This window comes from Rhinatrema bivittatum, chromosome 12 (genome assembly GCF_901001135.1).
Source record: "Rhinatrema bivittatum chromosome 12, aRhiBiv1.1, whole genome shotgun sequence".
NCBI classification, from domain to species: Eukaryota; Metazoa; Chordata; class Amphibia; order Gymnophiona; family Rhinatrematidae; genus Rhinatrema; species Rhinatrema bivittatum.
In genome coordinates this window covers 55,861,727-55,878,979 of record NC_042626.1, presented here as the reverse complement: position 1 = coordinate 55,878,979, position 17,253 = coordinate 55,861,727, and positions in this window count along the sequence as shown.

The window sequence follows — 17,253 nt, the reverse complement described above, 5'->3', positions numbered from 1 at the left end:
TACCCCACACACTCATATCTCTCCCCCTCAAGCACATGTCTGTCCCCCCAGCACATTTGCCCCCCCACTCACTCATCTCTCTCCCCCCAGCACATGTCTGGCCCCCACACTCATGTACCTCGTCTTTTTGATTGTTGCCAGTTAAGTGCTTCACTCCCTTCCATGATCACCAGACACTGCTGCTTGCAGTCAGTACTCCTCAAGGCCAGGCCTCATCGGCGGCAGCAGCAGCAGCCAATGCAAGGATGGCTGGGCTTGTTCCACCCACCAAGCCCCCCAAAAAAACGCGATTGACAGCAAAAATCACCCAATAATAAGCAACCCATAAACTGAAAAAAAAAAGTGAATCTCTAGAAAAAAAAAAAGCCCAAACTTGCGTCAGAGTTGACCGGGCTTGCGCGACACACCTGCACACTGCAGGCGACACACTAACGTGTCCCGACACACAGTTTGGAAAGCTCTGATCTAGAGGATCTGTTACTGAAGGTCCCTGTGAGGGAGTATACAGAAAATTCCCTCAGACAACCTTAAAGGACCAAGCACAGTTGTCTCGCCTGGTTCTCCTTAAAATCCAAACACACAGGGAATTGTGGGTGAAGGGAGGAGCCCCTCATCAGAGTTTAAGACCTCAGAGCCTGGAAGATTTGAGCAGCAGAGACCCACCATATACCAAAATATTACCAGAAAAGTGAGGTGCATTGTTTGTTTTGAGTTTACATTTTCACTGAAATAAAGTGTATTCAAGGAACAGCCAGGATTTGCCTATTTCGCTGGCTGTTCCCAAGCCAATATCATCCAAGTTACCACACTCTCATAAAGGAAGATGAAGTGCCTGCAGACAGAACATGTCTCCATTATAAGGATGTTTCAGAGGGACGTGATTTCTGCATTGCTGTGCCTGTCTTAGAATAGCGGATGCTATTAATCAGGGGGTCTGCACTTCTGCAAAGAGTTTCTGCTTGCATACTGAAGTGGGTGCTAGCTGAATGGACACCATAGAAAGTGGTCTTAAAGGCATTTAAAAATTTTCAGCTTATTCTCTTTCATCAGAAGCAGTTGAGTTTTTGTTTCTAGACTGATTGTGATTAATATATTTCTCTTATGAGTGTTTACTTTGTACTTCGCCTAGGGCATGTGCATATGGCAACTAATAGATACTGAAATAAATAGGTACATGTTTCAAGTTCCAGGTGGATGCCCCGGTGACTGCTGTTACTAGGTGCCCTATTGTCCTAGTGGAGGGGAGTACCTCCTGGATCCTCAGGATAAGAAGACTGAGCTGCCTTTGAAACATCTGTTTACTACTATGGCTCTGGCGGTTCAGATTTCTTTGTATCGGGATTATTGGTTCGAGTGCTTTTGGCATCGGAGTGGACAGTTCACTGAAGGTGAGGATGCGGCCAGAATGGAGTTGGCCTGCTGCCTATTTAGCTGAGGTCTTGTATGTTCTTCAGCTTTCTTCATGGTCAATGGCTTCATCCGGGGCAGCTAGACGACTCCTCTATCCCGTAGCTAAGCTGTGGATTCTTGGTTGGGCAAGCTTCTGATTAAAGGATTGCTTTAGTTTGGTAATCCTTTGGTGTAGGCTGGTTAAGATTCTAGGGGATCCTAAGCTGCAGAGGCTCCTTGAGGACAAAGCTCATTCGTTCCTTTGGTCTTCTAGAGGTTGAGTTTAGTTTCAAGCCTCCAGGCGATATAAGCAGGCAGGCAGTTGGCTGCTTCTTCTTACTCAGATGCTCCCAGTCATCAAAGGAAAGAGGTCAGTCCTTTCATGGATTTGAAAGACCAGGCCTGACTCCGCATTTTTTCCCAGAACTGGTTGGTCTTCTCAATGAAGTGTAGCAGGTTCTTCTCCTGGTTGTTCCAGGTAGGTGATCGCTTACAGCTTTGTTACCCAGCATGGGATCAGGTCAATGGGTGTTGGATGTGATTGTCACAGTCACTCTTTTGGAGATTTTTGCACCTATTCCCAGCGCCTTCTATGGTCTTCTCCTTGAGCTTCGTTAGTTAGATGGGCAGCCTGGGAAACTCTGAGGAGCCTCCTGCTGCTGTGGGCCGAAATTCCAGTCTCTCAGCCGGTATTCAATCAATTTCATAGTTTCTGAGAAAAAAAAAAGTTCCTCTGGCAATTCAATCTGAAGGGAGTGAACAGAATCCTCTGAATTTTCTGTTTCAGGATGGAGATTTTTTGCTGGTTGGAGGCTTGTGATCATATTTGCTCCACTGCCTCATGTGCAAACTTAAATTGTGAACTCTCTGGGGACAGGAAAATACCTAAAGTACCTGAATGTAATCCGCTTTGAAATGCCAAAAAGCAGAATATAAATAACATAAATCTATTTTTTTTTTTTAAATCTTTCTATTCTATCTTGCGGCTCTGCTCTTGAGAGAGTAAATTTTAAGAACTAAGTGTTTTTCCTCCTTGGTACTTTCCACCTTGCTGAAAGCTTGCAAGACCTTTTCTTTTTTGCTTATATTTTGCACATTCTTGATTTTTGTGTGGAGTGGTCAGTCTCTCCCTGGCATGTGGCTTATTCCTTGCCTTCTGTCCTTCCTCTAGAAAACTTTCAATATATATTTACCCTTAACTTCCCTGAAAGATCAGGTGGCAGCTTTTTCCTGTTATAGGGGCAAGCTCTGCGGTATGTAAGCAGCAGCTTTTCCAGATCTTCAGGGAATGAAAAGGCTGCAGGCTCCCTTTAGGCCTTTGGCTCCTCAGCAGGACCTCAATCTTTTTTTCTTGGGCATTAGTGTGCCTCTGAATCAGGCTTCCCTCTAGGATCTTTCCTTTTTATTAGCGATCTCTTCAACTCGCTGTATTTCAAAGGATCTTGCCTTGTCCTGTACAGATCCTTCTTGCTCTGTGTCTGATTCTGAATCTTTCGACCTATTTCTTTCCTCCTTCTAAAAGTCTTGTCTGCATTCAATATTGACCAGCTGGTTTCTCTTCCAGCCTTTTCAAAAGAAGTGTGTGGTGGCAATAGTTCATGCAGATACCTGGGAGTTCATTGGGTGTTTAGTATCTGGAGGCATCTAATCCCTTCCATAAAATGGATAGTCATTTCACGATTTTTGGAGGTCCGTGAGAAGGCGTAGTGGTCTCTGTGGCGACTTGGCCAGATGGCTTGAGGACATAATTGTGTCTGCGTGTTTCCTTGGGCCAGCTGATCCCCAGAGATTTTTTTTCTCATTCTACGAGGGCACAATCGCCTTCTTGGGTTGCTGCAGCTTTGGGGGGGGGGGGTCATCCCTACATTCTTTTGTGAAATACTATCAATTGGATGTTTTTGGCAAAGGAGACATGGATTATGGAGCTGGAGTTCTCAAAGTGGCCCTGACTTCTTCCCTTCTTTATTAGTGGGGCTTTTGTACTTCCCACCTGTAAAGATTAGACTGGACTAGTATAGCAGGTTGAAATGGAAGGAGAAATTTTTATCTGTTCATTTTTTTTTCCATGAATCTTGCTACACCTGTCCAGGATCCACCCCCATCCCTGGGAAGTTGGGCTTTTATTGTTCATGGAAGCTGTTTAAGTTGGATTTAGGTCACTTTTTGTATATATTCTAGGGTGCAGGCACTGGGTTGTTCAATTGTCTTTGTTCTGTCTTTTCTTTGTTGTTACATCTGTTACATACCTTTTTTTTTACTTAAAGGGGACGGGTGCCTGGATATCGGAGGATTTCTCCCCGAATTTGGTTTGGTTTTTTTTAAAGTATGTTTATTAGTTTTCTGACATAAAAGTATAACTTACAAACAATACTCGAGCCGGTATAGGCAAGAAGGAGTGTAGCAACTAACAAGATAAGTAGATAATCAGATGGGTCAACAATAATAACTGTGCATATGAACACCACATAACTATTGTACATAGCCGGCAGAGCGATAACGTTAGTGGTACAGAAATAATATATGCAATACAGTTGTTTAGTTTTGTTTTATGCTTAACTTCCCTCCCTCAGACCCTTCCCCCTCCCCCTAGTTCTATCATAAACATTATTATGGCTGGTAAGTCCGGTATACAATAACATAGTATTATTATGATAATGTATAATAAAAGAGAAAATAAATATGATTAAAGGCATTGTCTCAAGGCTATCTTCGTAAAAGGCCGCTATTTTGGATGCATAGGAAAAAGACCATAACCCCCACAACTACCTCAGCATAGTCTCAAAGCGGTATGCAGTAGACATGGACCCACAAAATATATGCAGTTCTGTGCTAGTATGGTCTCTGAGGGGTATCGGAGTGGGGTCCGATTACCCTAGTAAGAGACCGAAAAAGAATGAAAGAGAACAAAAAGAACAAAAACTGGCCATCAGGAAGAGTATACACCGTTTAAGGTGCAGTAGTAGGAGAAAGGTAAGTAGTCAAAAGAGTCCAAACCGAAGAAACAGTGGCATATGTCTTGGCAGATGTGTTTCGTGCTGAAGCGATCTCAGTGGCACATAGATGTATCAGTTTTTTAAACCAATGTTCGTAACTCGGGGCTTGAGTGGATGTCCAAGTAAGTAAAATAGACTTTTTCCCCAGAAGAGCTGCTTTTTGTAAAAGAAGATTTTCTTTTTTGCTCAACATAAGTTGAGAGGTCGGCAAGGTCCCAAAGAGCCATATGGTGGGGTCGAGGGGGATATCAGCGTGTAGTAGTTGGGAGCAAAAAGTATCCAATTGTGTCCAAAACGCTTGGACTACCATGCAATCCCAAAAACAATGGTAATAAGACCCCACTTCCGTTGCGCATTTAAGGCATCTGTTGGTGGGTGTGATACGCATGTAGAGCGCTCGGGTTGGCGGGATGTATATCTGCCACAAACATTTATAGTTGGTTTCGCGAAGTAATACATTTTCTGAGGTTATGTACGTCTCTGCCAGACAACGCCTAAAGTCCTCCAGCGTCAAGGTGCATTTTGGCCATTGCTGCCATTTGGCATATATTGCCTCCAAGATCGGGAGTTTCAAACTAGTATTGAATGATTTAATCAGTTGGGCTATTGAGGTTTTTCTAGTTGTGCCAGGCTGAATGGTATCTCTGATTTTCAGAGAGATTCGAAGACTACTAATGAAGTGACTTGCTTGATGGAAGGCATAGTGGTCTGTAGAAGGGAGTAGGTAGGTCTCTTGTAACTCCGGGAAGGTAAATCGCCGTCCCGTGTTTAATTCGAAAAACTGGTAGACATATATCAGTCCCCGAGAATGCCATTTATGAAAGGTGCTTTGATGTAGTCCCGGTTGAAACAGTGGATTCCCGGAAAGTTGGAGTAAAGCTGTAATGCGTGTTGGGAGTTTGAACTGTTTGCACAATGTAGCCCAGGCCGATCGGCAAGTTCGTACAAGAAGATGTTGCTTAAGATGGTCCTGTACCATTGTAGTTGCTAAGTGCACAAGAGGGTTGAAAGATGAAACTCCGTACCATTCCAGTAAACAAGGATGCGGAACATACGAGGAAGTGGAGAATAACCAGTCTTTGATGTATCGGAGAGAGCAAGCCAGATTGTAGTGAACTAAATTCGGGCAGCCCATGCCCCCGGCCTGCACCAGAGCGGTAAGGACCATCGGCAATCTTGCTCGCTTATCTCGCCACAAGAAGTGTCGGAGTTCTGTTTGAAATTTTTTATAATCCTGTTTAGAGAGCCACATCGGGGCCATTTGTAAGATGTAGAGCCATTTGGGGAGCAGGATCATTTGGCTAGCTGTATCCTCCCAGTAAGAGAAAGTGGTAGAGACTTCCATTGTTGTAATTTGGTAATGGATTGTGCCAGGAGCGGTTGGATATTGGCTTTATACAGCGAATGAATTTGGGTGGGTATTCGAATACCTAGATATTTGAGTTCTTGCGAAACCCAGCGAAGTGGGAACTCTCCGGGCCAAGCCAAGCGCACTGTACCTGTGACGTCAATGGCCTCCGATTTGTCTTGATTTATCTTGAGACCTGCGAATTGTCCGTATTGGTGTTGGAGACGTAAAACTTCCAGTAAGGAATGATAAGGCTTTGTAATAAAGACTAGCACATCGTCTGCGAAGGCTGCTATTTTAAAAATGTGGCAGGGCCCACCAAAGCCCTTGATAGATGGGCTGAGATCCAATTTGCGCAATAGGGGATCGATGGCTAGTATGTAAAGCAGCGGAGATAATGGGCAGCCTTGACGTACTCCCCGCGCAATAGGTACATCCTTGGATAGATATCCATTGGCCAAGATACGGGAAACCGGTGCATGGTATAATAGCTGAAGATATTGGATAAACTCTCCGTGGATTCCAAATCTGTGCAGGGTAGAGAAAAGGTACCTCCAAGCCACTCGATCAAAGGCTTTTTCTGAGTCGAATCCTATTGCTAAGGCTGGTATCTGTTGTGTTTGGCAAATTTCCATGGCCGAGATTAATTTTAAGATGTTAGCATGGGGAGAGCGCCCCTTGACGAAGCCCACTTGGTGATGTGAAATTAGAGAAGGTAAGAGGACATTCAGTCGTTCTGCCAAGACTTTTGCCAGGATTTTCAGGTCGCAATTTCCGAATTTGTTTTTAGGGTTTTTTGCTTGTTGTTTTCACGTTTTGACATGAAAATATAGGATCTCTCTCGGCTGCACCATTTCCAAGTAGTGGTGATGATATCACTAGAAAAGATAGTATGCTCTGCCTCCATCTGCTGGTAGGGGGAAACAACTCATCTGTAAGGACTGGACTGGTCTGGTGTAGCAGGATTCCTGGAAAGAAAATTAATAGTTAAAAAATGTCTCCTTATTTTAGCAGGCATTCAAGTATTATGCCTTGATACCTCTCCTCCCGCTGCTATTAGGATGTCATACTGATCGCTTCATGGTTACAGTATTTTACAGCCGCAGTATCGGTTTTATTGCCTTATGTTTTGAGGACCGTTTTACCTTGTTTTAATGTTTATTGCTTGTTTTACTTTCCTGTTTTTATTGTACTTATTATTTATAGTCTCACTGTATTCGTTTACTGGTTATGGGTGTAGAATTTCTATGTTGCCCAGAGCATTGGTATGGGCAACTCATAAATGCTTAATAAACAAACAAACACTGTCACTGCCCAGTCAGCTCCTGGCCTTCTCATGGTGCCTTGGAGAACTCCTACCACTGTTGGTATCGTTTTGCCCCTTTACAGTGCCTTGGGTTATTCATACCACTGTTGGTGCTGTTTTGCTGCATTGGTTGCTGCTGTTCATGCCACTGTTGTTGGTGACTTTTGTTGTTCTATGGGTGCCTTGTACTCATGTCACTATTCTTGGTACTCTTTGCTCCTCTTTACATAGAAACATTACAGCAGAAAAACCATATGGCCCATCCAGTCTGCCCATCCATCCAATTAATTTAGCATCACTTCCTTAGAGATCACCCTTGTATTTATGCCATGCTTTCTTGAATTCAGATAGTTTTTGTCTCCACCACCTCTACTAGGAGGCTGTTCCATGTATCCACCATCCTCTCCGTAATGTAATAATTCCTAAGACTACTCCTGTATCTACCCCTTTCACCCTCATCTTATGTTCCCTCATTCTATTGAAAAAGGTTCACCTCCTATTCATGGAGACCTTTGAGCTATTTGAATGTCTCTATCATATCTCACCTATCTTGCCTTTCCTTTAGGGTGTACATTTTAGATCTTTAAGTCTATCCCCAAATGCTTTAGAACATAGACTACTGACCACTTTAGTAGCCACCCTCTAGACCACCTACATCCTGTTTATATCCCTTTGAAGGTGCAGTCTCCAGAATTGTACACAGTATTACAAGGGAGATTTCACCAGGGATCTATACAGGGGCAATATCACCTCCCTTTTTCTACTGACCATTCCTCTTCCTATGCAGCCAAGCATCTTTCTGGCTTTTACCATCACTTTATCCACCTGTTTTGGCCACCTTAAGACCATCAGATACAATTACCCCAAGATCCTGCTCTTCCTTTGTGCTTAGAAGAATTTTACCTCAAATACTGTACCTTTCGCTTGGGTTTTTGCATCCTAAATGTATTACTCTGCATTTTTTTAGTATTAAATCTTAGCTGCCAGACTTTAGACTATTCTTCAAGCTTCTCTAGATCCTCCTCATGTTTTCCACTCCTTCCTGTCTGTCTACATTATTAAGGATTTTGGTATCATCGGCAAAAATACAAAACCTTCCCGACAACCCTTCTGTTATATCACTCACAAAAATGTTGAAAAAAACAGTCCAAGTACCAATCCCTGAGGCGCATACCACTAGTAATAACTCCCTCCTCAGAGAAAACTCCATTTACCATTACTCTTTGTTGCCTCCCACTCTGCCAGTTTCTAACCCAGTCAGTCACTCTAGAATCCATACCAAGGGCGCACAATTTATTGATAAGTCTACTGTGCAGAATTGTGTCAAAGGTCTTTCTGAAATCGAACTATATTACATATGGTGCTCTCCCTTGATCCAACTCTCTGGTCACACAGTCAAAGAAATTGATCAGATTCCGTCTGGCAAAGATTTACCTCTGGTAAAAAACCATGCTGCCTCAGATCTTGCAAACCACTGGATTCTAAAAATTTTACTATCCTGTTTTAGCAGCGATTCCATTAGTTTGCTCACCACAGAGGTCAGACTGACTGGCCTGTAGTTCTGAGCCGCCTCCTTACTCCTACTTTTATGAACAGGAACCACATTTGCCCTTTTTCAGTCCTCTGGAACTACTCCAGACTCTAAAGAAGCACTGAAAAGGTCAGCCAGTGGAGCTGCTAGGATATCTTAGTACCCTCAAATGTATCCCATCCGGCCCCATCGCCTTATCTACTTTAGGTTTAGTTAGCTCCTCACAAACACACTGTCCTGAAAATCGATTGAGGTTTACCTTGCATCCATTCTTATTTGTGTTTATGTGATCCTGCTCCTGGCCCTTCCACAGTGAACGCTGAACAGAAATATTTGTTAAGCAATTTTGCTTTTTCTTCATCAGCCTCTACATATTCCTCCCCTTCACCTTAGATGGATGCCTTATGGTGCTCATGCCACTATTGTTTGTGCACCTTTGCTGCTTTTTTAGATGCCTTGGGGGGGGGGGCTTCATACCACTTTTATTGGTGCCTTTTGCCCCTCGTTTGAAGCTTTGGGCTGTTCTTGCCACTCTGGGTGGCTGCTTTGGGCTATTCATACCATTCTTTGTGCTGCTTTGGGCCTCTATTGGTGCCTTGGAGGTTTGCTGCTACTTTCCCCTTTCATGGTGCCTTGGGCTGTTCATGCCACACTTGGGACTGCTTGGCACCTCTTTTAGTGCATTGATGCTCTTTAATTCTTTTTTGGAGCCCTGGGGTGTTCTTGTCACTCTTGCTGCTGCTTTGCTCTTCTCACAGTGCTTGAGGTGTAGCTGCCTCTGTTTGGGCTTTGTTCCCTTGTCATGATGTCTTGGGCTATTCCTGCCTTGTTTGGTGCCATTTTGAGCCAGTTTTGGTATCTTGGTGTGCCCTTCCCACTTCTTATGATATCTACCTATATAACTTTTATTAGAAACCCCCCCAATTTTGAAGCCTAAAATAGGGATGTATTGCTTCCCCCATTGACTTTAATGGGAAACGAAAGAAAAACATTTTTTTCATTTGAAATGAAGCGCACACATTTTTCAGGCATAAATAAATGAATAAACAAATGAAAATTTCTTCTGCGCACTTCCCTACTCCATACCATTTACTTCAGTGGTCCCCCATCTCCTTCCCACCTTTCCCCTTGCATAAAATTGGAAGTACAAGCTTTGTCCATGGATAAACAGGACCTTATCAACCACACAGGGTGGGTGATATCCGCCAGCACCAAACTGGGCCGTTCTCTCCCAGAGCTCAGAAAGACCTAGAAGTCTTTCTCTCACAGCCCATTCTGCACAAGTCTTTTCATTTTTTTCTCTTCTGCTGACGTAAAAGGACTTGTGATCCCTCTTTGTTTATTTTTTGTTCGTTTCCTTTCCTTATTTTTCTTTTAGTAATTCTTATTCTCTCTCTCTCTCTCTGAGTGTCCTCAAAACCAATTCTTTCAAAATTAGAAATAGTCCTAGTTAGCTATTTTTCCTTCTCAATTTGGCTTCACCATGTTGGGTAAAAGGCCATTGAAGCATTGCTCAAAATGAGATTTCAAAATGTTTAGTTTGAATAATTGCAACTTCCTCCTCCGCCCATCCTATGAATCCTCCAATTGCTCAGCGCATGGCCAAATGTCTCTGCATTCCCTAAATTATAAAGATATTAAACTTCAGAATTACTTAATTTCACTACTGCGTGAGAAGAAAAGAATAAATTGCCATAGGTCACTCGTGATCGGCACTGCAAGTCTCCCATAGAACATGGGAAGGGGAAAAGTTCCTCCTTGGCGCAAGCCTCTGCACAGAATATCTCCATGCTGATCATCTGTGTCGAAGGTTTTATGGTGCACTCCCCAAAACCTGAGGTGGCATCCCAACGCAGGGATCTTCTTGCAAAGTCCGAGCCCCCTTCTCTATTGCACAGGGATGCTCCACTAGTGCCAGTTCCTGAATCTGACTCCTCATCGACAGTAATTCCACTCGGAAATATCATCCACTTGCACAGAAAGTGTGGTTGGAGTTTGTTCAGAAACATTTGAAAAATATTCCTACAGCTCCATTTCATGCTGGAGACTTTTACCAGTGACTCACGATCTATCATCCCACCATTTCAGAAGCAGCTGGAAAGTACCACAGAAAAAGTCTAGAAGCTCATAGCCTTAAAAAGAGATACTGACTTCAGAAGATCCTCTTAATACCTCTCAGGTTCCCAGGATGACTCTTAGGATGAGTCCCAATCTTCTTTTTTTTTAATTTATATATTTTTTCAAAATTATAACATTTACATCAAATGATATAATCATGGATACAGTTCAGGAAAAATTTACACATATTAATACAAATGTACCACAACAATATATCTGTACTAGCCCACATCTAGGAGAAAGGAGAAATATGGACATGAGTGCTAGTCAATTATTTATCCATCCCATTCCTGAATTACTAAATTTACTAAGAATTCTGTACTTTATCCCCAATAAAACGCTGTAACTGTAAAGGGTCAAAGAAAATAAACTTGTTTGATTGATATGTAATCTGGCATTTACATGGGAATTTCAGGAAGAACATAGCACCTAAATCCAAGACTGCCTGTTTTAATGATAGAAATTGTTTCCTCCTTGCCTGAGTTACCCGAGAGACATCAGGAAAGATCTGTATCTTTTGTCCACAAAAATTAAAACTTTTGTTCTGGAAATACTTATTAAAGAACAGATCCTTATCTTTTTTTTGCAAAAAGGTAACTAGTAAGGTGGCTCTAGATTCAATATTGTCCAAGGAATCCTCAAGGAAAGTAGACACACCTGGACTCTCCAGTGTGTCTACTCCTCCTTCAGCAGCCTGTGTAATTTTCCTAATAGGCAGGTAATACATTTTTGAAATACTGGGTATAGCCTGAGGTTCATAGGAAAGAATTTCAACTAAATATTTCCTAAACAATTCTATTTCTGACATCAATCTAGATTTAGGGAAATTTAATAATCGCAAATTATGATATCTCATATCGTTCTCTATCATTTCCATCCTAGAATGCAGAGTTAAATTATCCTTTATAAAGGTCACATTAGTTGCCTGTATATTTTTAACAACAGGATTCAAATTTGCCATTGATAGCTCAATTTTTTCAGTTCTATTATCTAAGTCCAGCAATTTTTCCCTGGTTTCTTCAGAAAAAGTATGAACTTTAGATACCGTCCCTGAAAGTTTCTTATCCATACTCATCATTAATCTCCACAAGTCCAACATAGTGACATTTTCAGGTTCTGGCACAGATTCTTCCACGGTTATATCAAACACAGGGACTGTTGGACATGGAACAATAGTATTTCTACCTATGCCCTCATTTCCTATAACATTGCCACTTTGGATATTACCCCCAGGATTATCAGGTGTTAATAAGTTCAGGGAGAGATGTTGTGTGGACTTGGGGGTAGAGGGTGTTGCTGCCGTAGCATCCCCTTCTATTAATCCCCCTACAGTGGATTCACGCATCCTAATTATGTGTGAGTCCATTGGTCCAACTTTTTTTGACATCGGAGATATTGGTGATGAAGTAATATTCTTTGACTTACGTTTCCTGCCCATTTCTTTTTTCCTTTTTTCTTTTACCAGGGGCGCGCCCCTTTGGCGCGCGGCTTCGGCTGCGCGCCGCAGGGCTGTGATCTTTATTGACCCGCGGGGGTGCCTCCCGGAGATGTCACTTCCGGGTCCCGCCCCCTGCCCGGGTCTCTCCTCTGCGAGTCCAGGTAAGCAAGCTTGAAATTTACCAGCGGTAACAAGATCAAAAGAGGGCTTCTCCAGCACACGATCCTTCTCTCTCCTCTTTCAATTCGAGTGCCGCAGGGCTGTGATCTTTATTGACCCGCGGGGGTGCCTCCCGGAGACGTCACTTCCGGGTCCCGCCCCCTGCCCGGGTCTCTCCTCTGCGAGTCCAGGTAAGCAAGCTTGAAATTTACCAGCGGTAACAAGATCAAAAGAGGGCTTCTCTAGCACACGATCCTTCTCTCTCAATTCGAGTGCCGCAGGGCTGTGATCTTTATTGACCCGCGGGGGTGCCTCCCGGAGACGTCATTTCCGGGTCCCGCCCCCTGCCCGGGTCTCTCCTCTGCGAGTCCAGGTAAGCAAGCTTGAAATTTACCAGCGGTAACAAGATCAAAAGAGGGCTTCTCCAGCACACGATCCTTCTCTCTCCTCTCTCCGAGTCCCAATCTTCTTGATTCATTTCTGTATCATTCTGATAATGAATATAGGTTTTCCTTTTAGCCCTCTCCTGAACCAGCTAGAAGTACTTCTCCTGAAGATATGGCCCATCCAGCTTTTCTGCAAAAGATGACAAAGTTTATCCTCTTTACAATTCAAGAAGAAGAAGAATCCAGGGAGGACATCTTTGGACTTTTAAAATATATACAAGCTCTGAAACAGGTCACAGCAGTAAGGTTCTGCTTGAGCTGCAGTCCAGAATATGGCAAACACCAATTACAACATTACCAGTAGCCAGAAAACGTGACCTAAAATATAAAATCCAAGTGTGTTCAGGCCATAGCAAAGTTCAGCTTCCACACACATCAGCTGTAGTGAAATCAGTGCCCAGAAATGCAAAGCATTCAAAAACACACTCAACTAATTCTCCATGCAAGGATGCCAAGCAGTTGGATACTTAAAAAAAAAAAAAAAAAAATTCAGATCTGCTATGCTCACATCAAGTATCTCGGCTCACCAATTTTAAATGGTTCAATATATATATTTATATATCTACCATCTTGTAAAAGCTGAAGGACCCTTCTTTCAAGCTGTCTCTGTGGTGCACTTGTTCAGCTGTTAACCGAAAGCTTGGTGGTTCGAACCCATCCAAAGACGGGCTGTGGGCTTGCTTTTCTAAGCCTACAATGGGAACGTGCCTCTCTCTTTAGTTACAGAGAAAGCATACCACCAGCACTGACAAAGAGTATAGGGCAGGGCTCTAGGTTTTTCTATGGTAGGTTCCAGAAAAAAGAGTGCAGCATTCTGTAACGTAAAAGATACCTGTATGTCACCCTTTGGGCAAGGAATAAAATGATGGGGTGTGGAAGGAAAACAATGCTACTTTCAGTGGAGTATCTCAAGGATCAATGCTTTTTAATATGTTTATAAATGATCTGGAAAAGAATATGATAAAAGAGGTGATCAGATTTGAAGATGATACAAAATTATTCAGCGTACTTAAATCACAAGTGGATTGGATAAATTGCAGGAGGACCTTGCGAGACTGGAAGATTGGGCATCCAAATGACAGATACAATTTAATGTGGACAAGTCCAAGGTGATGCATATAGGGAAAAATAACCCTTGCTATAGTTACACAATATTAGGAGTTACCACCTAAGAAAAAGATCAAGGCATCATAGTGGATAATATATTGAAATCATTGTCTCAGTGTGCTGCGGCAGCCAAAAAAGCAAACAAAATGTTAAGAAATTATTAGGAAGGGAATGGTTAATAATGCCTCTGTATCGTTCCATAGGGAGACCACACCTTGAATACTGTGTGCAATTCTGGTTGCTGCATCTAAAAAAAGATGTAGTTTCACTAGAGAAGGTATAGAGAAGGGCAATTAACTGCTATTATTCAAGTTGTATTGGAGAATAGCCTCTGCTATTACTGGCATCAGTAGCATGGGATCTACTTAGTGTTTGAGTACTTGCCAGGTTCTTATGGCCTGGATTGGCCACTGTTGGAAACAGGATACTGGGCTTGATGGACCCTTGGTCTGACCCGGTATAGCAACTTCTTATGTTCTTATAAAGGGGATGGAAATGGCTCCCCTTGGAGGAAAGGCCAAAGAGGTTAGGGCTGTTCAGCTTGGAGAAGAGACCGCTGAGGGGGGGATATGATAAGAGTTCTATAAAATGACGAGAGGACCAGAATGGACAGTATATGGTCTTCTCCTCCAAGAACGTATCCAAACCTTTTTCAAACACAGCTACGATAACTGCACTAACCACATCCTCTGGCAACGAATTCCAGAGCTGAACTGTGTGCATTGAGTGAAAAATAATTTTCTCTGATTTATTTTAAATATGCTACTTGCTAACTTTATGGCGTGCCCCCCTAGTATCTGAAAATGTAAATAACCATTTCACATTTAATCAAGTTGACTTAGGGAATAACCACTGCTATTATTGGCATTAGTAGCATAAAACAAATAACAAAAATGAGGAACCAGTTATTGCGTGAGGTTTGCCAGTGGGAAATGCTCAACAAGCTAACTATTGTGTCTAGCTTTCTGAATCGTATTCCCTCCGTTTTTATTCTTTTTGTTTTTATCTTTTATTCAAACTTGTTAATTTCTAAAACTTTTGTTTCTTTTTTTAAAGATCTAAATTTAAACCCAATGATCTTTGATGGCTTTCCAAAATGTCTCTAAAATGAAACACTTTCTTATTTACAGACGAGGAGATTGGAGAACCTTATTGATATAAGTATGCCGGCAATTGTTTTATTCTTTTGCGCTGTCCCTCCATTCTCCTCAAATGCCCGACACTGCTCGGGGGACGTTGCCACCTGCTTCAGGGGCTCGAAAGTGCTGTGAATGTGATAAATATATGCTTTAAGTCATCAGTATTATAACTATAACTCGATCGTTAAAAACCTCAGCAGTAATTACTTTATTGTAGAGCTGTAAACAGATTCAAACCGCCATCTTGAAATTACACGCGGCTGCCAATATCCTCTAGTTTTACCAGGACAAAGTCCAATCAATTAATTGCTTGCTCGGTGACATCAATTGTCACTAGGAAAAAAGTCAGCAATCCCCTGGGCCCCAGAAGGTTATGCAGCAATAGACTACTGGTAAAACCTGAAGTGTTCTGTTACTGAGGTGTGAAAACAATCGTAAAACATAGAATAGAAAAACACCACAGGAGGTGCATTCTATTATTGAAGGTATATATAAAAACTCCATTGAAAAAAGACAAACCTCATGCAATAAGGTACTCTGGATCCTCATTTTTGTTATTTGTTTGCTTAATTAAAGAATCTCTTTTGGGGTTATATTGTGGTTGTAGTTCCGATGCAATAATTTTCACGGAAAGCGGGCGCTGACTTTTCAGCGCTAGCTTTCTTAATGCACTCATGGCGCCCACAAGGGGGGCCGCCATGCAATAGGCAAATTAGGGGGTTGCACTAGCAAGGAGGTGCTAGGGTCGCCTGCGCGACCTTAACGCCTCCTTGCTAATGCGACCCTGCAGCGGCTGCCGGTTATGAAGACCAATGCCGGTAAACTCGGCATCGGTTTCTTAAAATCAAACGCCGAGTTTACCGGCGTCAGTCTTTATAACTCGGCGGTCTGCTTAGGTATTTTTTTTGTTTGTTTGGTTTTTTTACTGAAGAAGTACAGAAAAGCAGTTTTTTCTGCTTTTCTATACTTTTTACATGCGCTCAGCTATTCACGCCTGCTCCGGGCAGGCGTTAATATCTGAGCGACAAATGTGCGTCTGAGACGCACATTTATTTTTTTGCATTTGGAGTGAATGAGTAATAGCCTCATTCACATGCATTAGGGGGTGGATTAGCGCCTATTTAACCCGCGTCCAACTGCGGGTTATACAGTGAGCTTGGCTGAGCGCACTGTATTGCATCGGCCCCTAAGTTCTTATGTTAACTCCCTTCAAACCTTGTTTATGTCTCATCTAAATGAAACAAAGGAGTATGCAAAACACCTAATCTTCTTCTCCTATGATCTATTTTATGCTTCTTCAAAATTGTCAGCAATTTCAGTAAGGGCCAGATGACTGCCTTGGTTGAATGAATCAAGTCTACATGAAGATGTACATGAAAAACTAACTGAAGAATGCATTTGCCATCAAATTGAATGACTGGATTCCATTACACTTTTCCTTCTAGCTCCACTCAAAGCCAACACAATCCACAAATTGAGAAGGGACAATGGTCTAATGATCTTGGTAGCCCCTTTCTGGCCTCACCAGCACACTGATATTGATCACAGTTCAACCTTCTGTCTGTTAAGGCTTGGATGTTGAAAGCCAACTAGTTCATGGCTTGAATTTGCCTAGCAGCTAGAAAACCTTATGCAAGAAAATTCTATGATTTCAAATGAGAGATATTCCTTTTGGTGTGAAAAGGAAGAGAATCTACTTCTTTGTTCAATGATATGTCAGTACCTTTTCAGTCTTTCTAATTCTGGTCTGAAAACGTAAGTCTGCGAGAGTCCATTTGAGTGTGTATTTGAGTGCTATAGCTGTCTTTCATCAACATTCTGCGTAATTACCCTTAACAGGACAATGTGTAGTTGAGGACCATCTTCATCCACCAGTAAAAATTATACTTATACCACAAAATGTAAACATTATCGAGCCACTCATGAAACCACCCTTTGCCTACTGCAGACTTAAAATTCCTGTTGTGGAAAGTGTTCTTCTTATTAGCACTAACCTGTGCACGCTTGAGTAAATGAAATGTTAGCATACCATCCCTATATGCAAATTTGCAATATCTTACCTATGGTGGTTTCTCAATTCCATTTAAATCAGTCTATTGTACTACCAACTTTCTTTCAAAAACCACATTCTAGTAAGACCAAACAATCTGTGCAGGCTCTAGACTGTAGAAAAGGTCTATTATTCTATTTAGATCTAAATTTACAGTTCTTAATTTGCTTTCACTCAATAAAACAAGGGTTTCCAATTACAAAGCAGACTCTATCCTCCTGGATCTCTG